This window comes from Battus philenor, unplaced genomic scaffold, assembly GCF_028537555.1.
Source record: "Battus philenor isolate CCGP_79_NKW_IND1 unplaced genomic scaffold, ilBatPhil1.0.hap1 SCAF_27, whole genome shotgun sequence".
Lineage (NCBI taxonomy): Eukaryota > Metazoa > Arthropoda > Insecta > Lepidoptera > Papilionidae > Battus > Battus philenor.
In genome coordinates this window covers 11,084,584-11,110,441 of record NW_027181690.1, presented here as the reverse complement: position 1 = coordinate 11,110,441, position 25,858 = coordinate 11,084,584, and the positions used below count along the sequence as shown (strand labels likewise).

The 25,858-nt window shown below is 30.9% G+C and overlaps 1 protein-coding gene across 1 annotated transcript in view; it reads right to left on the bottom strand.

Annotated features, from left to right (window-relative positions):
• LOC137925382 (agrin) overlaps positions 1–22,037 on the bottom strand; it is a 101,601-nt gene extending 79,564 nt beyond the window's left edge. The window contains exon 1 of the mRNA XM_068768814.1: positions 21,959–22,037. The gene's annotated coding sequence lies outside the window, so the exon portion shown is untranslated. The remainder of the gene's footprint in view (positions 1–21,958) is intronic.
• Positions 22,038–25,858: the final 3,821 nt, after the last annotated feature.

Sequence of the window (25,858 nt, the reverse complement as noted above, 5' to 3'; positions counted from 1 at the left end):
TTAGTTTTTATGTTTGACTATAACAGTATCTTTTGGCAGTATAAAGTCTGAAGGGAAAGGCAGTAAACAATTGTAAATTTTAATATATATATATTAACCAGAACTTAGGAAATTCTTTATTTTACTATATTATCAATACATTATTTATAATTTATAAAAACTTTTATTTTTAGTTCATTTATACTGTACAATAAATGATAGCACACTGGCAATATATTTACCTCATTTTTTATATCTCATTCTTCTTTTATTGTTCACTTATTCTTTTGTGCTTTTCTTTCGTCTTTCATATTATCTATCTGTCTTTTACAATTACCCGTTTAAGCCTTATCTATATACAACCAGTCACCATGTATTTGATATAAAATAATAAAACAATAAAAATATTGCAACATTAATTTCAAGTTAGATCTATCAAGCACAAAATGTGCCGGCGTTTAAGTGCAAGTTATTTTTAACTTAACAGTCGTTATCTTCAAGTGATTTATGTGAGACGTCAAGCCGATGTTCTATTTTCGCTTCGAAAATGTTGTAAGATATATGCGTTTTCCTCCCTTAGATTATCTAATGCGTTTACCGATCGAATCATTACTTAAATGGAAAATCTAGATTCCTCAACATTCAACGTACAAGAGCAATTTATTTGTGAAATTTCTCATAACACTTTTGCTTGTATCACATTGACTTTATTAATGACAAATCAACAACTTTTATTAATAGAATCTTATATTTTTAAAAGCAGTAAAATGTACATTACTGTTAATAATGAAAAGGTATATACATAATAATACGAATGATAAGAACGATGTCTTAATTGTCTCAATGGATCACGATCAAGAGGTCAAATATCTGATTAAACGAAGACCCTCACACATTTAACATACATATACACCCTCACCAATGTATGTATGTATATATATATATATAAAGTAGTAGTACATATGTATAGAAAGTTGTTCTGCTGTGAAGCGCCGGCGTGGAGCTATATATATATACATATACATATATATATGTATATATATATATATATAGCTTTGACGAATCATAACTTCAGTGAGCATATATTTATAAGGCCATATAACTAGATTAATTAGCTACACTTTCCTAGTATCTCTGACTGCTATTAATATGTAATTAAATTATAAATATACATATATATATGCTTGTAATGGCCTATTCGAAAAATAAATACACACTAGATAGAAGCCGCTTTCAACCAGAAATCAATCGAGTAGACTATGTCTGCCAGATTATATATAGGAAAATTTGTGATAGTTGTTTCAACGATTGCACTTAACTTGAAAAATCTATAAAACTTTTATATATATTATCAACCATCCTATATAAAGTTGTCGCTGTGTAATGTTTATTTTATTCTATATGAATGCGACAGGTCAATAACTTCTGGCAGTAAAATGTCATCGGAGACACACATATAGGTATAAAAGACGTTGGTGCAGATTATCCAGCTGTGCAGATGTCACACGTCTAGAAAAAAATCTAAAATAACCGGTGCTTATAAACTTTATTTAGGTTGTTCTATTTAAATCAGCGTTTCCCAACAAGGCCCATACTTCACAGGTGGGGATCATTTGATTGTTAAGATAGAACAATTTCAAAGTGGGACTCGATACAAGTATTTATTATTAAAAATATATATGTTATACAGGGGGCTAAGGTGAAAGAAATGCTGATATAGACAATTATACATAGTGATATGTGATAGACGTAAAATCTTTAGTTGAAATGTATGTCATTAGTGAAAATTTCAAATTAAATTTTATAAATATATATTATTATGAAACGCTAATGGAATAGACCAATAATTTCTGGTCATGCAAAATCAACAAAGAGAAATAGATATTCAAAATTATATTATCACGATATTTATTATTTCTGAAACTGTTTATTTATGAAAACACAAACATACACACACACAAATATATGTATATATGTATATAAATATATATATAAATCTATATATTTATTTATATATATATATATATATATATACATATATATATATATATATATATATATATATATATATATATATATATATATATATGCAAGTAACTAGGATAGTTACAACTCCAGATAGGAAAACTTCGACAACTTAGTAAGTGCTAGACATTACGATAAAATCATCAATGAAATTTTTCAATGGTATGTTGAATAAAAATACATGAGAAACGAAATGAAAATACATTTGGATCGGATTTATTAATATATAATAAAAATTATTAGGTAGACCAGAAAGTAATGTCGCATTCTTAAGTTAAATTCACATGTCTACATTTTTTAATATATATGTATTAATAAATATATATAAAGCATTTACACCTATTTCAAATCAACCTGTACACATCTTTAAATGTATTACATTGTGAACATACTGTAGATAGATCTGGGGACACATGACACATCTCGTACCGTTACGCAACCATTGCTCATAGAATCAAATGTCGCTTTTCTGGTTTGATTCGGAGCGATCAAACATTCTGACAAAATACAGGTTTCTATCTGTCTATTAGCATATGTTCAAGTTGATTGACCTTTATGTTTAAGTTTTTGATATATATAAATGCAATTTTCATAACGTGATATACAGTATTATATGATTTGTTTATTTTTATTGTCAATATTTAATAAATAATATTTATCCTATAAATATATTTAATATGAAAAAAATAATTCTAATGTGGATTCCAATCCTGTGAAATAGCTAAAGAAGCCGCACGAGGTGACATCCGTGTGGTAGTATATTTCTAGTTACTCTAATAACTCCAAAAAGTCAAAATTAAAAGTCCACAGAGCTTTGGTTATAGGTGTAAAAACTATAAAAGCGTTAATATTTAGCTCATTTGTCTATCTTATTATATATGGTACACCCTTTTTAAATATATATATATATATCTAAATTTATAAATAAATAATACTGTAATAAATATATAGTTAAATATGTTATCAAAATTTACCTATATTGCCAGAAGAACCTGCCGCATTGAAAAAGTGTTTAATAATGACTTTATATAGGTTACAATCAACCGACTATATTATAAACATATAAGTAATCATCCTGTATATATGTGTCCATCAGCTCATGTTAAAGTGAGATAAAGCCATAAAGTTATTTACTAATATATCAGGTATATATCCACACCTATCTTTTACATCTGTAAAAAATCACCTGTATATTGGTGGATAAATAAATTTGAGCATTTAATCAAAACACGTAGATATTAGAGAGATACGTATTTAGTGAAATGTTCTCACATCTATCAGCCTTTATTAACAAGGTAAGATAAATCAGGCTACAACCACAAACACTTGAAAAGTATGTTATTATGTTTGGAGTCAAGTAGACGAATCTGTTTGTTCGGAACTGGACCTCGATGAGATCTACGATTTGCCTTCATTTTACTTTGATAAGTTTTCGGCGTCCACCAGTGGGCATATATATAATTATATAAATATATATATATATAGTGCTATGGACGCCGAATGATTTTTATTTCTTTAAAAGTTGTCCCAATCGACTTTGTAATGCTAAAATTTATTGGCCTGTCTTATATCGTATGATTCATCTTTAAAATAACTTAATTTATTTCACAAATAAATAATTTAATTTTAATATAAAACACAATATAAATAAATTAATTTCATAATTTTGAATTATAAGTGGAGAAAAATTATACATCGATTAATAAAAGTCAACAGTTTCAGAGATAATATTTAACAGGGGTGGCCAAACTGCGGCTCGCGAGTCACATGCGACTCTTTGAACGATTTTTTTGGCTCCGATTGATTGTCGAATTATTTCGATATTTAAATTTATATAAACCATATCAGCTGCTGGGACATCGAAACAAATTACTGGTGTGAATAATTATGATTATTACACCATAAAATTAGCGAAATCCAAACACCGATCATAATTAACTTACCGGCATCTTAAGTATTATTAGTAGTGCTGTCATATACGTATCACATTATATCTAACTTCAATACAAATATTTATTACTTTTGTCATATAATTTCAATTAATATCATTTCGAATAAAAGATATTCGTTTGCGTTTTTTAAATATGTATTAGATAGCCGCTCGCAAAAAATTTAAAATTTCTAAAAATGGCTCGCGTTATCAAAAAGTATGGCCACCCTTGTACCCAATAGTCTGCCAGCGAAGTCAGAGCGTTCAAACGCTGTGCAGACACATTAGCCTGTTCCTTCGCGCGATGCCGGCGTCGTACTGGCTCATAAAAGCTGGTCGGTAGGCGTCTCGCGCCGGCGCGAGACCGGCAGCTAAGTTGTTTATCTATTAACTAACTTAAATCATAAACTTTCTAAAACAAAGTTGAAGTCAACTAATTATAACGTAATTTGTGTATGTATAAACTCAAAGTTAAGTTTACTTGGCAACGTTGCCAGTCACTTTAAGGAATTTTTATTTGTTGTAAAAATATTCGTATCCGTGTTTTAAATGCGTAATAAATTGGGACTCGCCAAAGATTTCAAATTTAGAACAATGACTCGAACTATCTAAGGAGCTTGATCACCCCTGATATATAACATAATGATATAAGTAATATATTTCGGATTATTACAGTCAATTAAGCAGAGGTATCTCAGTGGTTAGAACTCAGATTTGCGATCGTAGTTCGCGGGTTTGATTTTCGAAATACAATCTTATGTAATTCAAACTTTGTGCATTAATTATATAGGAATGCAACTCACAAACAAGTTAATAGTATAACAACACTCTGCGATCAGAAGTCTTTGTAAGTCAAGTCATTGTAGTGATTTATTGGGGGAGTGTAATGCCTTGAAGTGGGAATCAAAATAAAAATAATTGTTTAAAAACGATATATTTCATTGCGGCCCAAATTAACTTTTGAGTTTAACACCCCTGGATTATAAGTTAGATTATGCGCGTTCAATAAATAAATAAGATAATATTTAACTACACGTCCAACTAATTCCAATAAGTAAGAAAGTGTGTACCTTGGTAAGTAACATCGGAAGATAAATTTATACCCACTATCTACACGAAGCTTTAATGCCGACAAACTATAATTATAACCTAACTGGTAATAAATTCCAGTATCCAATTACTATACCAGCCTCATCTTGGGTTCCGTTAATGTCATAAAAGTTGAGTGAAATGGCACACCGGATCGAGTTATTTTTGATTTCATATATAATTACTCTCGAGCTATATAGCTTGATTTGTTATAGATTTAAAAGCCTTACTGGCATGAATATACAGCCTATTTACTGTCAAGTAATATATAGCGCATTGTATCGAAGAATTATTTGCTTTTTTTAATAATAGATGACGTAAATAAATTGTAAAAAAGCACTTCCTTGGTAAAATAGGATATTGTGTAGTATTTGTTATTTATTCGTATTTATGTAATACCTTTTATATATATAGATATATATATGTATTTTAATGTATGTACACCCTCCAAAGGTTGTCTGGTAGAGATCATCATCTGGAACGATAAGAACGCCTCCTGTACCTATGTATAATTTTTTTCTCTTTCTTTTAGTTATCTATGGTGTAGAATAAAGTGTAAATAAATAAAATAAAGAACGTAATGATGATATAGTAAGAAACATCGTTTTTAAAAATCAAATTACTACATATTAAAATTAATCAGTGCCTACTATCTATCGCTGTAGATTTCGTACTGATATAAGTTATTTTATTGCATTCCAATAACGTTTCAAAGTGACTATATACAGGTTGATTTGGTTTCCTGACAAATGAACTATACTCTCTCTTTAAAGATTTTAAACCTATAATCAATCACGCTGTATAATTGTCTAGATAGAATAGCCTAATTTACGTTCAGTTTCAGTTATTTTAGACCTTTTCTAGCAAGTCTTTATTATTCAACATTCACCTCTTCCATAGATTTAGTACCTTCCGACTACCTTAAACAAAATTGACATCTTGTGAATGGACATAACGCTGTTCTGCGCCCTTTGGGGTTCTTCACAGCTGGGCTATCTTCTCATTCTTGATTCGTTATTAAATGATCAGTAAGTAATGTATAATAATAATAATAATTAATCATAATTACTATCCTAATTATATTAATCAAAAATTTCTTGATAAATTAATTTGATTAAATTAGAATTACATACTTATTTTTAAGCTGATTTATTTAAGCATGTTGAAGCAGAATCACACCAAAAAATTCCTCGATCTTCTTTATTCCATCGGACAATAACACGCACGGATTCACGACATCCGAACACAGTTAATATCTTTTCTAAACACACTAAGAGTTTTCCGAATAGCCAAGGAGTGGAACAATCTACCATCGTCATTGTTTCCAACTATAACTTGGAGATAGAAAAAAAATGTACCTAGCCACCTAAGAGTAATAAGATGATGGACAGAAGGCAATGAAAGCAAGAAGGAACGAACGAACAAAATGAACGATATTGTGATGGAAATAAGGTAAGAATAAAAGAAATTGAGAAGAATGACAGTGAGTGAAGAATAAAGATGAAAAACTTAATTGTAAACAAAGACCCTGATCCCAACTAATTAGGAGTACGAGAGGCCTCCAATAGCGGAGGCCATTAAAAGAAAAAAAAAACTTGGAGATCTTCAAGACAAGAGTTAATAGATTTCTTCTAGATCAGTGATTCCCAAAGTGGTCTATATCGACCCCTAGGGGTCTATGACAACCTGCAAGAGGTCTACGTCAGCGAAAAAAATTTTGGAATATCACGAAATGAAAATGGGGGTCCACGATAGTGGATCTCAACACATACACTGATAGTACCTATTTACTTACACCATACTATCTTATAATATCAAAACATTTACATTACATTACATTATTATATATGTTTATAAAATTGTGTAAGTTGTAGGATGTTGGTATTCGCTTTGTGGTCGCAATACATTTTGAACATACACTATACTTCACTTCAGTTATAAATTAACAGGAAATCGATATCAGGTAAGTAGGGGGTCTACCCAACACGGAAAAACATGGCAAGGGGTCTACTACACAAAAAAGTTTAGGGAACTCTGTTCTAGCATATAGGTAGACTTTTTCTTCACTTATTATCAGTTGAGACAGAGGTCAAATAATAAAAAAATTAGTGCTTGATCTAAAAATTAAAAGTAATTCAGATGTTTATATATAAAGAAGAAATAAAGATTCGTTGAATTCTCACTTGCACTCCCAACGTAGAGATGTACAACACAATGTAGATACTACTTTCGTTTCAATGGTCGGCGCTAATCGTGTCATTGATTCGTATGAATGTATCGGGGTCAATGTATCCGTAATTGTCTGTACCGTCTTGTTAATTTGAAATGTTATTGAATTAATAACTGGGGCATGGTGTTTCAAAATATTGATAAGTGACTTTCAAATAAATCGATCTGAATTGATCACGATACAACAAAAAGTGTTGAATGAAATTTTAATTGACGTGTTATTTGAATGTACATCTTAATTTTTTTTATAACTTATATTAAAATGAGAACAGATATTTATCATAGCTTCTAGTGCAGTTTAAATTATTTTAATTATAATGAATCAAATTACTACAACTTTATATCACGGACTGAAGAAATTCCTAAAGGAATAATTTGAACTAAATCTCTATTTATATTTAATATCTTCAAAATATAACTAGATTCAAAAGTATTTAATGGAATCAGGCGTTACCTTGCGGAAGTCCATCCTAAGTAAAAAAAGGACCAATATTTAGCCACTTCCGCACATGCAGTGGTAGTCGTGCAACAAAGTACACCGCCCGCCAGCCCGCTGATAAATGCGTATGCGGCAAACAATGCGAATTACACAACTGCCACCGTTAAACCACTCAACACGTGTTTCACCCCTCCACGGGGCATCTTTAGGAGTTGCACGACTATCACTGAATGTGCAGAAATGGCTAAAAATTGGTCCTTTTCTTACTTAGATTCAAAAGTATATTAGCTTACAGTATGGTTATTCGTGTAAAAGCTTCCAAGTTGTCAAGGTATATATCATATGTCAGTAAAAATATTTGAAAAGTTTACACACATTTTCAGTCATCCTGAAATATAAGCCTGCAGACACTGATGGTAAAAATTTTCGGTAACGAAGGTATATCCACATGGCTTAAGAAATATATATAGGGGATACCACAATCGCAAGGCTTGGCAGGCTTTTTTTATGGCCGCTATTGGGGCCTCTCGTACCCCTAACTTATTGGGATCAGGGACTTTATTATTCAATAATTTTCAGTATTATCTTTATTAATCACTCTCTTTCACGCGTCACATTATCTTCCATTCTTTACTTTCGTCCTTCACAATATCTTTTGTTTTGCTCTTCTATACCTTCTTTCTTTCCTCGCCTTTCTTCCATTATCTTCTTACTCTAAAGCTTGGCAGGCTTTGATTCTTTGCGAATATCCTCATTTCAGTTTCGAGACCTTGTGCCTTCTTATGAGGTCTGTTGAAAGTGACCACATTGGTCAAAAACCTTCGTCTTAAGACAAAGCTGTATTTTGGACAAGAAAAGTTTTCGGAGCGTTCTGAACGCTGTCCATTCGAATTTAGTTTCGGCAACTAATTTTTTTTATTCTAACTATTACATCGTAATAAACACATATCACGTTATACAATTATTTGAAACAATTTAAAATCATCCATATACTTTATAAATAAAATATATTATACTTCAATATACTGGTTTTGTTTCTAATTTACAATATTATTTTTACTTTACGCCACTTATATTCATCGTTGAAAATGCTCATCTCAGCCCGCATATGGCACAATTTAATATAAAATTGAAATAATGATTTATGTTCTGTTTCACATAGCCCAAAGAGCTCTGAGATTTCGGATCGTGGGTCGCGGCTTCGATTCTCAGGATACAATCATAAATAATTCATACGTGCAATAATTATATCGGATTGACACTCTACATCCTAGTTTTCAGAGGATGGGCAGAAATGCCAACCCGCCTGCCAAGCATGGCAATTATGATATATCCTTCTATAGGTAACTTTGGGGAGACCTATTCCTATGCTTAGTCGTCTATGAACTGAAACGGTAATGACCATACAAGGATAGATACAAGTAGCTTCATATAGGTCTGTTGGAAATTTATAAAAAAATGTCCATTAGTGAACGTTCCTCGGTTGAAATAATGGTCGTCAAGACTATTTATATATCCATTTAGGCTATCAAAATCGATAAGTACATAATAAAAATATTAGTGTAATACCCGGCATATGATTTGGCACTTTTTTTTTAATTATTCATCCTATTATTTACATAGAATCAATTACAGTGAATATTTATGTATATCATTAATAACCAAATGAGTCACCAATGAGATAGAGACAAGAACTAGGTTTTTCTCTTATAAGGCATTCTTCAACGTAAAAGTAAAGAAACTTCCAAATGTTCCATGATCTGGGAAGAGACGCAATAAACTCAGACGAGATTTTGTACAAAATCGTCTCTAAGTCCTCTATTTCTAATATTTTTTAACATTAGCTTTTCTTAAATATATTTTTCAAATGCAGGTAAACAAAAATATAACCTTTGATCATGTTACTTGATTTCTATTTTGTTTTTGATGCTGACTGTACGTGTATAAAATTTTTCTCAAATTATCTAAGATCTTCTTTTTCGTAGTTTTAAATCAAAAATGAGAAATATACATTATATTTAAAAATAAATGTTTGTGTGTATGTCATTTATATAATCTTAAACAATGTATTTGATCATGTAATGATCTTTAGCAAAGTTGTTGTGAATGAACCCGTGAAGGTTTCTAAGTTGGTTGGTTCTTTTTAATCAATAAAATGTCTCAAAATTAATTTAATGTTTCTGTAATGTCTTTTATTCAAGTTTATTTTACAAGGTACAATTAGTTACGAAATAAATCTTATAAAGCAAAGGGTTTTTATTTAACGTAATGGAATTTTATATGATAATGAACATATCGACAATTGTTAAATTTTATTTAAAAAGAGGTAATGTTTAGTTTCTGTCCGGCTATTAGAAAATCTGCGTTCCAAGCCAGTGGTAGATTACTACTTATAATGTTAAAACAATCAACGAATCATAAGTGAGTTTAAACGCGTACTTGAATTGATAATTTAAATTTCAATTCACTTTTTAAAACTTCAATTATTCAGTTATATTCGGAGCATTGGATATTGTTTTGAAAAGACGAATAAAGAATCACAATGGCACTCCACAATCTCAATACCCGGACGTTGTCAATCATCTAAATCGAAAATCCCACCACAATTAAGATCCATTCTTCCATTATCACCACAAAAGTCTAATAGACAATGGTACCGACGTAAAGGCGAGACGAAATAATGTGATTTACCGTTAGCTCTCCCAGCAGGTGTGCCACTGAGCGGTTATTCAAACTGGAGTCAACAGAATCGATTTGACCCAAATCTGATTGAATCACTGACCGTATTATAAAGCGGTTAGTTTTGCCTGACTCCTACCATAATTTGCAACGATATTTCAAACGTCAATACAATTAATTTCGTCTATACAAATTTATAACGCAAGTATGTTTTGAAATTCAATTAGATCTTCTATTATATTTCTTTTATATCTAAATTCAATCAAAGATTGTGCAGCGACATTAATCGGTTACGTTTAGACCTCGCTAACTATCACACTATTTGAATCAAATACAGAAAATTTCCCAAAAAGCATTTCGGACAACACACCACACTCTTCGTCGGCCCAGTCTTCGTTGACATCGTGGGTTATCTATGGTGGGATCAATATCCTTCCTTAGATTGCCGAGTGGTCCACGCTGCCCTCCTATCCGCAATCTACACTCACTGCACTAACATTGACATGATCAAGTAAGCCTCGCCTTTCACCTTCCTCGGAATGTCACATGAAGACTCTGAAATACGATGCCTTAGTTTTTTAGTTTCCAGACTCTTCCACTTCGTAAAGTCTTGTTTAATGAAGCTATTAAAGCTTTAGAACTAACAGCAGTTACGAAACAATTAGAAAAAAGCAGAAAAAACAAGCGCAGGTTCAGCTTGGCTCTCATCTATAAAGAAGGCTTCTCTCCTTAACTTGCGTTTAGTGATATCTATTATTTTACTTCTTACTTATATCAATATTCAAATCAAACTAGAATTAGTATCGTTTATTAAACTACTTAATACCACGCTTGATATTCCTAAGTACCTTTTTTAATCTTTTATTAATTTTCTCAAACTACTTTTGTTCTTGTACTCTTCTATCTATTGTTCTTAAGATCTTTCATTCCTCTTCTTTCGTTCTTTTTCATACGTAATTTCTTTCATGCAACGACCTTCTTTCATCAAATATCACAGTTACAGGTAATTAATCACAGCTTCGTCACTTTTTAACATATTCTATTATCTTTGCTATGTACCTTTCTGACTCGAGTCATCACATTAATTACAGTTGGTCAGTTTTTGTTTTCCATTGCTGCTTTAATATTTCTTATTTAGTTATTCGACCTAAGAAAACTTTCAGTATATTAAGGTAAATGTCTATGATCAATTTGTTTCAGACCGTTAAAATTCAGGGTCTGAAAATCGCCCAGCAAGCCACGGCTTTGCTTTGTATTTTTCTACGAGATCAGATCAAAAATGAAGAGATTCAAAAATAAACTTAAGAAACCGATATATTCCAGCGGATTGCAAGTGGTTGACGTGGCAACAGACACATAGCGTGCAGAAGAGACACAAGGACGTTGAGTTTCTGGAGTGATAACCACAGACCTTCAAGCGCAGCGTGAAATGTCCACTCGCAAAATGGACAAAAGATTTTGTAAAGTCATGGAGAGACGCTGTATCCAGGTCGCTTCCAACTGGTACCCAATGCGGATCTCTAGGAACCTCTGAAGCTTCCCTATCTTAAAAAAGGTTTCAGACTAAGTAAGATTTGCGCTCAGCTCTCCAGACCCACGGCATCTTCAAATGTCACCAACAAAAAAGGTTCTATTGAAAATTTAAGAAGATCACTTGAGTAGAACATTGGACGTCTTACGTTTGAATCTGGTGATTTTTTATTCGATCATACTAGATAGCTGTTGGAGTTTCTTCTGTTCCTTCTTCCAATGCTAACGGTTTCCGAAGTGGCATTTGTAATAACAATCTGCCAAGCCGAGGTCCAACCCAAGTCGAGATCCCCTAGTGAGGGCTCTTGAGCTTAATTACTCCGTGAAGCCTTCGCTGAAGTTATATAAAAGTTCGACGACCTCTAAGGCTACACCGCGATCCTCCTTCGCTAACTTAAAAGAGGTCTTAGTCTAGGCATATTACGTCCTGCCATTTTATACCAGCAGAATCTGCAAATGCCATTTTGCTAGCAGTGAGAATTCAGTCATAATTAAAAAAAATACTTTTTTGCCATTTTTTTCTTGTTTGTGATCGTTGGTGTACAATAAATAATTTAGAAAATCAATGGTTTATACAAATTATAATTGAAGAAACATAAATGCGGCAACTAGCTGTTGGCATCTGAATTCCAATAAACACCGTAACAGAATTTCAAAGTAACGTGTTTATAAACAAGTTCAAATATAATCTATCATGATACATCGATCCATCACCGGATGTATACATTTGTTAATTAAGATATAATTATGCGACGGAAACATACATTTGCATGAGATACGTCTTCCCTTTTACGATTCCTGTTTTTAATTATAAATACATTTCTTAACATACTGTTTTTAAAAAGGTTAATTAATTAGCTGATACATGCCTTATTACTAACTTACTTATATTCTATAGACTCACTAGGTTCGGAAATAAAATTTATTATTATTACTATTTATTTTATTATTACATACGCATTTGTCAGTGGGCTGGCGGGCGGTGCACTTTGTTGCACGACTACCACAGCATGTGCGGAAGTAGCAAAATATTGGTCCTTTTTTTACTTAGGATGTACTTCCGCAAGGTAACGCCTGATTCCATTAAATATTATTATTGTTATTATTAAAATAAAATTCGGCAGAAAAGTGACGCAAACTGCTATAAAAGAAAACCAGACTCAAAAATACTAAAAAGACTAAGAAAAATAAATCAAAATAATATACTTTATCTAATAAATTTCAACATATCTTTGTCCTATTCTTATTTTTAAATGTATACTTAAATTCCATTATTAAATAAAACTTTGTATGTTTTAGTCGATCTAAACATGAACTATGTTTGTGGACTTCACATAGTTGATATTATAATGTACACATCAAATATTGTTAAATTATGTTTAAAAGTGCAACTATTGATTTTAATGTTAAAATAATCGACGATTCAAAAGCTCATGTAAAAATGCATACTTGAATAAAGATATTTTAAAGTTAAGATTTAAAAAATGTCTTTGTGCATTGTAAAATGTAACATATTAGTTAAACTATTTAAATAATTTTTCGTAAACACAAAAAGGATATTAAAATTCTAGCTTTGAGTTTGTTGAAACATTTTTAACTTGTCGGGATCCTGTTTAAGTTAAAATGTCTACGTAGTTCTCTCTTTGTAAAAGCATTCTTTTTAAACATAATGAATTTCATAAAACCTCTTTTCTGTATTTAAATTTTATTACTTTAATTGTTTGAAACTATTTGCAGTAGATGAAAGTGTAGAAGGTATCTAATACTGATATAAATACAATTACGAATTGTAATTTTTAACAGACTATTTCACATTAAATAGAATTATTTTAAAACTATAATATTTATAATAATTATCTATATTTTATGCAAAAATTTTAGGTATTTTTTACGCAAAATCATGCGGAAGATCTTGGGACCTGCGAGAAATCAAGACGGATCTTGGAGGCTCCGAAAGAATGCCGAAATTGAGACTTTAGTAGCACAGCCAAATATTATTGGCGAATATAAAGCTCAACGAATCCGCTGGCTTCGTCACTTGGAGCGAATGGGATCGGATCGGAGCGTGAAGTTAGCGTACCTGGAAAAACCGAGGGTTCGAAGACCAGTGGGCAGACCCAGGTATCGCTGGATCGATCGCGTTGAGGCAGACTTGCGCGAATTGAATGTCAACCAATGGCAGACGATGGCGCAAGATAGAGGAAAGTGGAAGTCTCTCGCTTCGGAGGCCATAATAAAAGTCAATTTATTACACTGATCCTGAGAACTTACAGATATTAAGTCGAAAAAAAAAATAGATACTACACTTTGATCTTAACCAAAACGGCTGTAAACATATATATATACAAGAGAAGTAAGCCAAAGGCTTATGTGACTAGTGAATTATTAATTTTCTAAAATTTAGATATATATATATATATATATATATATATAATATATATATTAATATATATATATATATCCATACCTGTATTGTAGATACTAAGTATTCTCCGGCCACGTAAAATATAGAGAGAAACATAAATTTCTGTTATATAGCTCTCTACCTCTCTGATAAAATTTCGTTAAACGCGTTTTTAGCTGATTTATACTTTATACAAGATGTATTATTGTCAAATTTCAGGTTTCTATGACTTAGGGTTCCACAGACAAAGTGATGAGTTGGTACCTAGTAATAATATCATTAATATCATAATCATTTTAATCAACAGATATAGTTAATAATTGCAAAAACCGATTTAACAGTTCGTTGAGTTAATTAGCGACATCCGGATTATGTTGAAATTAATTAACTTGATTTACATGCGGGCTCATTTTGCAATACTCTCTATAATTCTAGATACTTTACTAAAATTAGAAATGAATATATAATTATTAATAAAAACTTATATTGATATTTAAATATACAGGATGATTGTTTATAGATATAAAAACTTTGTAGGGATAAATGATTAGCTTATTTTTCAGAAGCTCAATTTTAAATCAACCTGTATAATCACTGTGAAATGTGTGACATTAATTTACTTTTTCTATTTGGATACGATAGGTCAATAACTTCTGTCATCTGCAAGGACAGACAAAAAAACTCTTTTGTTAATATTTCTGAAACCAATTATTTCTATAGCGTGTCCCATATTGACAGAAAATGATTGAAATTAACTTCAATAATAAATCACCCTGTATAATATGGTCTCATTTTATTATCAAGTCAAGCTGTACAAGCGAACATAGAAAACATAATTCAAGAAACCTTGCAGGACTCCAGTACAAGGTCAAACTCGATTCCGACCGAATATATTTGCATAGAGAACTTACATGAATACCGAATCAGAAGTAAAAGAAAGTGGATAATTTGTGTTGACCACTATATCCTTAGTAATCTCATCACGTAAGATACCATCTGTACTTTCACTCGTTACTTGGCACGGAGTCAAACCACATATTAATATAGGACTTGATTGTGAATCTTTTAACTGATCTATCTTCTGTGAAAATCTTCAAGACATCGAAGAAGTTTCTTTGGAGAATCCTAAAACTTCTAGAATATTGGATTTATTGTTTACATTTTTAATCATTGGAAATGACTACTAACTTTAAGTTATAACTTTTCTAACACATACTGATCTAAGAAGAGATCACAACAAACTCGGGCGCTGATTTTTCCGGTCACTTTCTTCTGGTCTCCATCAAAGATGACCAAGATGACCAAAATGACCAGGGTTGCACTGCCTGCATCCAGCGGCTTCGCGTGGTCGTCACTCGAGAACCTTTCATCCTCAACCGCCATCATGTGCCTTTCCTACTGCCGCTTCAGATGATCATTTATTCCAGCTTTAATACAGTCTGATATTTGATTCAATTCATTCTCATATATGACAATACATATTATATTCATCATAACAATATATATATCTATGTAAATGACATTAAATATAACTTAGCAATAGAAATAAAGATAATAAGTGATATTAGCTTTAAGGGATCCAAACCCGAGAACCCGAGACCTTGGAGAACCCACAACAGATTTAAGCGGAATTTTGTGCGGTCATCATCAGCGTAATTTGAGTAATCGTGCAGCTAAGGCGCCCACTGTTGGGCATAGTCTTTTTATATATATATATATATATATATGTGTGTGTGTGTTAGCCTCAAACGTTTATATATATACATAAATATATATATAAATATATATATATATATATATAACGCTTTGTGGTTTTAGAATTCTAGTAAATATGGACGTATGATTCACAAATATATTTTTAATATAAAATATGCGAAGTTAAATGTATGAAGGGATTCGAATTTATTGCTCTTCATACATATAGAGATATTTATATGCAAAGAGTTATATCGTACTGGATTTCCTTCTCCCTTTTAAATTGTTTTATACCTCTTTTATTATATTTACTAACTTTTTCGCAAAATCGCTGAAATTATATTTTAAAAATGCTATCGACATTAAGTTCGTCTTATACATTGTAAGTGTCATAATTTTTTTTAATTGCTGAGGTAATACACTAACTTTAAAAGTAAGGTAGGTAGGTATACCTCACGCAGCTGGAGAATAAAGATAATAAATGTAGTCTATATCCGCAAAATTCTTCTGCATTTACGCAATCATCTACACATATCTTTATAAACCCTTTGTTGAAAGTAGAAAAAAATATATAAATTGCTGTAAATTCAACACGTACGGACATCGCAGCGGACACAGTGCATGGTGTTATTTATGTCCGAGCCAGAGCATTGCAGTGTGGACACCGTAGCTATTGTATTAATGATTGTTTGGTTTCATTTTGTTCGAGCCGTGAAGCGGATAGGATATCCGCTTAATGACATACAATGCTCTGATATATACGAGAGTACAGGAGAGCTTGTGTAGTGAAATATCCGCAAGTTCTATTGTAGTCTGCTAGATTCATTATTTTATTTATTTATGTTTTAACTGTATATATAACCGTATATATCTTGGGAGAATTAACTCCATTTTTCAATTCACTACTTTTTAAAGTGATTTTTATTTCTTTTAAATTCTCCTCTTTCATGCGTCACGTTTTTTGCCGCTCTTTTCGTTCGTCTTCTATCAAAACTTTGCTACTTCTTCATTCTTCTCTTTCTTCTATATATCATCTAATTCTCATCACAACTTCTACAATATCCGAGTAACAAAATTTTCCTTATTCAAATTTCTTTGCCAACAGCAAAAACAATACACGCGTACATTCGAAAACTAATGGATTCTATTCCAGAATAAAACCAAAAAAAATTAATTACCTATACTTCTAGCAGCCGGCCCGCCATCAGTTCATGATTTGCCCGAGTGGCCCCTAGTCTTAATAAGTCTGTGCAACTATGCTTTAGTCTATATATATTATACTGTGTTACATAATTATCATTTGAGTAATGTTCTGACTAGATATTTGGCTCCTTCTTGATCTCTTTTATGCCTATATACAATCTATTTGGTTATCTCACTGCAACCTTTGAGAAATGCGGGGCGACATTCGATGTCGCTCATTAGATAGGCAATTTTGCTGACTTCTATCGTTGTCTCTGTTTCGATTTTGAGATTCTTTCTGAGTCCAGTGACCAGATGCACCACTGTATGTTCAGAATGATTGAAAGAGTCTTGTATTAAACGTTTTTTAATGACCTTAACTAGGTCGCCTGTATTCATTGCAGGTGGAAAACTTACGTTGTCCAAAGTAAGAAAAGGACCAATATATAGCTACTTCAGCCATGCAGCAGTAGTCGTGCAATATATGCACTTTGTTGCACGACTACCACTGCATGTGCGGAATATTGGTCCTTTTCTTACTTAGAATGAACTTCCGCAAAATAACGCCTGATTCCATTAAATAATTACGTTGTCCCAGCTACAATCAGTTCTGCGTGGATTATGTCGGTTATTTTAATTAGTACTCAGATCTATTTAATAAACGAAGCCTACTCCATTGCTCCTTAAGTGACTGAGAGTGTGTCAATATCACCAGAGCCTTATATTTCAGGAGTGAACTTTCAGACTTACAGAGACAACGTTAACGATTATGTGATAATAAAATATATTAATTCCTTGACTTCCATATAATTTCACGGCCATAACACCTTCATCAAGATCATACGAGTAGAAAGAACAAAAAAAACTATGGAGTCGTTAAAAATAAATGACCTAATAAGATTCTTCATAGCAATAAGCAAGTATACAGAACGCGTAATGACCCCTAAAGTAATAACTTAGTAACCGCTCCACCAGTTAATCACTCAAGCTATTACGATACCCAGCTTAGAACGAATAGCTTAAGTTAACTTTGGGTTTAAGTAATTTATTTTCGTTTGCTTACGGTATTGTCCAACCCTACACATCTGTTTAAAATGTTATACGAAATTATCATTTACACGCAATTTTTAATGTTAGATTATTTTAAAATTAGACAGAAATGTTGCAATGCTGACCTTTTAAGAACAGCCTGAAACTAAACAGTTGCTCTTTATAAATGAAATGAGACCTGGCGTGGGTAATCCCCTCATTAGATGGATTGAGAAGAGGGTATTGCGTTAATTTTCTGGGGAGGCAGTCTTGCTGTCATCATCTCTTGGCTAAAACGATGATGACGATGTAAAGCCTTCTAATGTAAATATGTACCTAAAGATTGAAACGATCCAAGTAAATGTTTTAAATGGCCCCAGTTTTTGGGGACCACACATTCTCCCGTGTGGACCCTATTTAGGGACATTATTTAGAAAAGATTTTATTTGCAGTATTACGTTACTTCCTCACTCCTCTTTTGTCCTTCTCATACTCTTCCGTTCTCTCTCTTCTATCTACTTCCCTTCAGAATGCTGTAACAATTCTAAATTTTTATTTTTGGTCGTTACAATTGTTATTTGGACAGCCGACATGTAGCGTTAATGAACTAATTTTCACACATATTTCAAATGTAATTTACTCTACGAGGCAATTTGCCCAGTGTAAAGTATTTTGTTTTATAGAATATTCTCTTAAATATATAACATTACTAGCTATACCTCGTCTGATTCGTATGGCACTAACTTTTACGTGTGTTTTATTAGTGATTTTTGTTAATTCTCACAATGTTATAAATATTCTAGATATGTTTTATACCTGTACGAGTTATAGTTTCAAAAATGTGCATTTTTGAACACCCTTTTATTTAACCAGTTTGTTTAATTTTAACAAAATAAAAACAAAAATGTTGCTAGCACAAAAAATATTTTGCTTTTGGCAAAATGGATTTTTTTAATGTTAATTTTATAAATATTTTTATCGTATATATAGCTTTATCATAATGTTTATATATTTTAATTAATTTATTTATCCTTTCATGTAAAATTTCGTAAAAAAAATATTCGTATCAAAATTTATTTTTCGTTTTTATTTATTAACGTGCTTTAAGAAACTATCTTCTGTCATATCATCACATTAGTTTCTCATGTGCATCGTACATTTTGGTAGTTAAAATGTATCTATATACGCCCAAGACATAGGCCTTCACCAAAAATTAAAAAAAATAGTCGTATTAAATTTTATTTTTCGATTTTATTTATTAAAGTGCTTTAAGAAACTATCTCCTGTCATATCATAACATTAGTTTCTCATGTGCATCGTACATTTTGGTAGTTAAACTGTATCTATATACGCCCAAGACATAGGCATCCACCAAAAATGTAAAAAAATATTCGTATTAAATTTTTTTTCGATTTTATTTATTAACGTGCTTTAAGAAACTATCTTCTGTCATATCATCACATTAGTATCTCATGTGCATCGTACATTTTGGTAGTTAAACTGTATCTATATACGCCCAAGACATAGGCATCCACCAAAAATGTAAAAAAATATTCGTATTAAATTTTTTTTCGATTTTATTTATTAACGTGCTTTAAGAAACTATCTTCTGTCATATCATCACATTAGTATCTCATGTGCATCGTACATTTTGGTAGTTAAAATACGAATCAGGAAAAATAAGGAGAAGAGTTTTTGGTGACACCAATGACCAACTAACCTACATAACTTTACGCGTTTAAGTTAAACTTAACAGTAAAAATAAGTTACGGATATACCAACTTATGGTTTGAAAGCTCATCATTTCTTTATTTATTTAGAGAAGCACACCAGAAGTAGTTGCATTATATATATATATATATATATATATATATATATATATATATATATATGTGTGTGTGTGTGTGTGAGTGTGTGTGTGTACACACGCACGTATATTGCCTCTATAGTCAATATCTTGTATCTCTTTTATCTTATATATCTCTATCGTTCCAAAAAAGCTCAAATATAACTTTGAAGCTTATAAATATGTAATGTGCTTTTAAAAGATCAGCTGAAAGTATATTAAAGCATGTTGATTAATTTGATATGAAATGTCAATACACATTTAGTTAGAAAATGCTTAAAACAAATAAAACTTTTAAGGTGGAAAGAAATATATATTGCACTTTCGGAATAGCTTCATATGCTTTCTAAAAGACGACGATAAATATTTTTTACAAGGTGAGATAGTTAAACCAAACTTTGTTGAGCAAAGAGAGCTTTTAAGCTTAAAAAAAAATAAATGCACTTTTAAAGGCGCTTTTATAACACTTTTAGAGGTGCTTTATGAACTTAAAGATGATAGTAAATTATTTTTACAATGTCAGATAGTTTATCCAAAAAAGTTTAACAAAATCTTAAAACAAAGAGAGCTTTTAAGCTTAAAAATCTTAATGCACTTTTAAAGGAGTTTTATCAATTTATAGAAGAAAGTATTTAAATTATCTTCTTAATGTGAGATAATTATTAAATGTTTTGTTTAACAAAAGCTTACAACAAAAATTTAGAAGTAAAGTATTTGACGAACTTTTAGAAAAGCTTTACGAGCTTTTAAAAGGTAATGTTCAATATACTTTATTTTGTAAGATAATTAATAAATATTTCATTTAAAAAAATCTTAAAACATTGATTGCTTTTAGGCTCTAAAAATAGTTATAGAGCTTTTAAAACTTCTAAATGAGCTTTTTTTTAAATATTGTAAATTATGTTTGAAAAGTGAGATAGTTAACATTTCGTTTAACAATGGATTAAAATAGCTTTAAATCTTTAAAAAAGGATTTGACGGACTTTAAAAAGATCTTTACGAGCTTTCAAAAGATAGTAATAAATATACCTTACAATGTGAGATATTTAATAGACATTTCGTTTAACAAAATCGTAAAAAAGAAAGCTTTTAAGGTTTGAAATATTTTTGAAGCGTTTATAACATCTGAATGAGCTTTTTTAAAAATATTATAAATTATTTTTGTAAAGTGAGACAGTAAACGTTTCGCTTAGCAATGGATTGAATAAATAGCTTTTAAGTTTGGAGAAAGTAAAAGCTTCACGAACTTTTAATATATACGTTAATATATATATATATATATATATATATTAGATGCGATAGATAATAAATATTTCTATTAACAAAAGCCGTGAAGCTTTTAAAAATATTAATTGCATTTTCAGAAGAGCTTTACGAGCTTTTAAATATAAATAAATACGTTTGTATAATAAATTGTTTTTATTCTTATTTTATATTTATTTTTATTTATTCGTAAAATAAATTACCTACGAAGCAAAAATATGTTCTTAATTTAAAAATATACGCATTTATAAGTATGTTAATGCATTATTAGCATAATTTTTTAATAAATGAATATAACGAATGACTATGGGTCAGCGGCCAGAGATATATACGGGTAGCCCGTCCACTGATAAGGCTATTACAGTTTCTATGGACTCGAAGGCAGCTAATGACTCTGAATGCACTTCAAAACTAGTTTGAGCTTCAAATTAGATTTATATATATAGATGACAATTTACTTCTACGCTTTTTATTTACTTAACAAGTAAATGTACAAGTAAAAAAAATATATATTTGTATATATTAAATACGACTCGACTAAAATTTAACGATATATATTTTACTAAATAAATTTCAGACGTATGTGACTTGTGTATATAAAGATGTGATTGAATAAATAATTAAATGTACATTACTTACAAGAATTTATTCCAGGATAAGCGTGTACACTTCACTGTGTGGTAACTTTGAAATTGTTCCGATTTACTTTAGAACGGAGACACAGGCACGCGCGTCTGTGCTCGCGGCCGCAGCAAGACTGAGCTGGAGCCCATCGCACCAGCTAATATATCTCGTATACTAGTTTCCATCGTCTTTCACTGGTGGACAACCGCCGCTTTCTGGGTTAATGAGGAACGATGCACAGCCCGTGGTTTTCTAAGCTCTTTCGAAACGGTGATGGCGATTTTGCATGCATCCCCGGCGTATAAAACCATACATACATATATCACTCATAAAAATATAATTTTATTACTTTTTATATGTAAAAGTCTTAAATATATGAATATATAACATATATGTCAACACTTTTGAAGCTTTTACAACGATTTCGAATAATATATACTTACTTATATGTTAAAACCAAACAAGTATATATATGACTCATAAAAATATAATTTTATTACTTTTTATATGTAAAAGCCTTAAATATGTGAATATATAACATATATGTCAACACTTTTGAAGCTTTTACAACGATTTTGAGTAATATAAAGTTACTTATATAATATATTAATTTTTTTTCTATTCAAATACTATCGGCCAGTAACATCTGACAGTAAAAAGACTACAGATAAACAATATTTTGAATAAAAAAAATTACAGTCAATATAAAGATACACTTATAAAAAATCATACTGTATAACATACAGCGTTTAGTATTAATAACCGAAATACACATTTATATTGGTTTAACAAAATGTATTTTTTCGTTCGTTCATTTCCAAAGCGTCCTACTTTAGGACAAACTACCGGATCTAAAATAATACCGTCTATGTTCAAACAGAAGTTTCATGATAGAAGAAATAGATTTACTTGTATATTATATAGGTGATGTATCAGTCAATCACTGTAGATGATGAAACTTTAAATTGGTGAAAGCTCATTTACTTATGATTTTTATAAACTCTATCCTAAAATTAAAGGCTTCGCAGGAAAATAACGTAATATAAAACAGATAAATAATTGTTTTTAATTCTGATTTTATAGACTTTATACTGCCAGGAGTAATTAGCTTTACACATTGTAATTTAAAAAATATATTAATGTAACTTATTACTGTGATCAAAAAGTAAGATGAAATTGTCATTTAAAACTTTTTTTCGTAGATTTTTTTTGGCTTCCCCCTATTGGGTGCCGTACCCCCTATCTGGTTTGGAACAGGGACTAGTTTACATTTATTTAATTTTTTCACGGACATTTTTATTTTCTCTCTCTTCTTTCATACGTCATATTATCTTTCGTTCGTTTCTTTACTTTTACATTTTCTTATATTCTATTATTCTTTATCACATTTTTCATTTTTTACTTTTTTTGTGTTATCTTTGTTATCTATGGTTTTGTCTATGATTTTTCTACAGAGAAGAATGAACTCTTTTTTTGTTTGTTCTTCGCTTATCAGGGAGGCTATTGATTCCTCCCTGATTTTTACGCCAGACCGGCACTCGAAATCGAACCGGAGTCCTCCGAATGCGGGACACTGGCTTTTTCTTAGATTGGTAGGACTGTCTATAACATTTACCAAGCGACTGTGTGTCAAAAGTTGTAATATCATTTAGCTAAGCACATATAATTGAAGGATGTTTTGTCTCAAGCGCGTCAAGTCTAGAATGGTTCTGGCGTTGAAATCAGGGAGGAGACAATAGCCTCCCTGATAGGCGAAAAAGAAACTAGGAAAGAATTCCTCGCTTGTTGCAAGAAAATAGTTAAAAACGTTATACAAAAAAATAAAAATTTAAATAAACAATAGGAAATGTGATAAAATAAAACTCAAATATGATATATAATGTATTATAGAAAATAAGTAAAAATGTAAAATGAAAAAATGTAATAAGAAAAGAAGAAAGAATGATAGACGAACAGAACAAAAGGGTAAGAAAGTAGAAATGTAGCATGAAAGATAGATAATAGACAGAAAGAGAAAGTAAAATATGAAAGAATAGAGAGAAAATAAAAAATCTTGTGAAAAATTAAATTGCAAATAAAGTCCCTGTCCCACCATAAATAAGGGTACGAGAGGCCCCCAATAGCGGGGGTCATAAAAAAAAATCTAGAATGGTCGATGTCATACTGCGTTGGTTCGCGACTTTTTTATCCAAAAACTCGACTCATGTCGTTCTATAACCACCGTATTCACCTGATCTGATTCCATCCGACTTCTAGCTATTCACGTAACTCAAAAGGCTAACACGGGGAGGCTTTAACACAATTGAGGAGATAAAAACCGAATCAAAGAAGCTCTTGAAGGCTGTACCAAAAATAACTATTCCGACTGTTTCTAGAACTGAAAGAAGTATCAGCAAAAGTAATAACTTTGAAGGTTATGTAATTGATTTATAAGAATAAATAAAGAATTTACATTTTATAAATAATCACCTTTCTTTTTGATCACAGTAATATTGTAAGAGTGTATACATTTTCAAATGTTTATATAATTTGATTGGAATAGGTGTGTGGCGTTTTGGAACACCATTCATTGATTTATCTCCTTTAGTAAACATATAATACTGTAACAACTGCTAGCTTATTGCGCAAGTGGTTTACATATGTAATATATATTTCTATTTATGTCTACTTAATTTTTTAGCAATTGACTACATGTTATGTTGTTTTTCTTATATTAAACTTTTATGACCATATCATATATATACTAAACATTTACCATTGTATGGATTTATGGCCTCGTGGTCACAGTGCATGTATCTTTACAATGACGAAAGGAAGTATTGTGTACATTTATAAACACTATTTTTTAAAGTAAGTGACGATAATTCTTTGATGGTTTTAATTACAGGAGTTATTTATTTATTTTCGCTTTAATTATCTGCGATATATCTTATATATCCTGTTATGTTTAGAATGCGAAATCCTTTTCGCCATCTAGATAAACAATCTTGATCCTTGACGAAGTGACTAATGTTGATCCATGATTAAAACAAGTGAAAGTCGATTTGCAACACTGCCGCGAATAAATCCCAGACGTGAGAGTTTCCTTGTAAACATAATGTACTTTCGCTAAATTTTTGTAAATAGAGTAACTTTACTTATTTATAACTTATCTTTATTATATTTTCGTTCTGATACAATTCGTTCTGATGAGGATTCCAAACGCATTTTCAACTTAGTCGGGTTTTAATGTGATCGCACAAACAAATACTCCTTAAAGAGAAACTCTTTTAAAACCTCTCTTTATATTAATGATTTTGTTAATTACTTGACTTATACGTCGTTGTCGTCTTTTATTCGTATTATCGATGTGCCAAATCATATGCCGGCATTATAGTAACATACTCTACTATTTACTATGTCAACTTTGTTAGCTCAAATATAAAAATTCAAAAATATTAAAGTTAAATTTAAAAACAAAGACAGCTTTGATAAATAAAAAAAATAATATAATGTTAAATAGTTCGATATTTTTTGCTATCGTTCAAATAGTTAACGTGACCATCAACATTTCAGCCGTATTATGTCCACGGTTGGACATAACCTTTCGTAGATATCCAATAGCGCCGGTATAAAGCGGCCTATGTCTATTTTTGTATGGTTATCATATATCATATATATGGCCTTCCCAAAGATACGTTTTTTTTATATATGAGGCCTCTGCTATTGGGATCTCTCCTTCCACCCCTATTTTGTTGCGAACAAGGTTTTGTATTTCTTAACTATTTTTTCACATGATTTTTTTTTTCGTCCTCGTCTTCCATAGTTCACAATATCTTTTTTTTTTCTTCCTTCTATCATTCCATAATTCCATCTTCCTTTCTCAATCATTCCATTCCTTTCATCCATCCTCAAACACTTCAATTGTATTTTCTA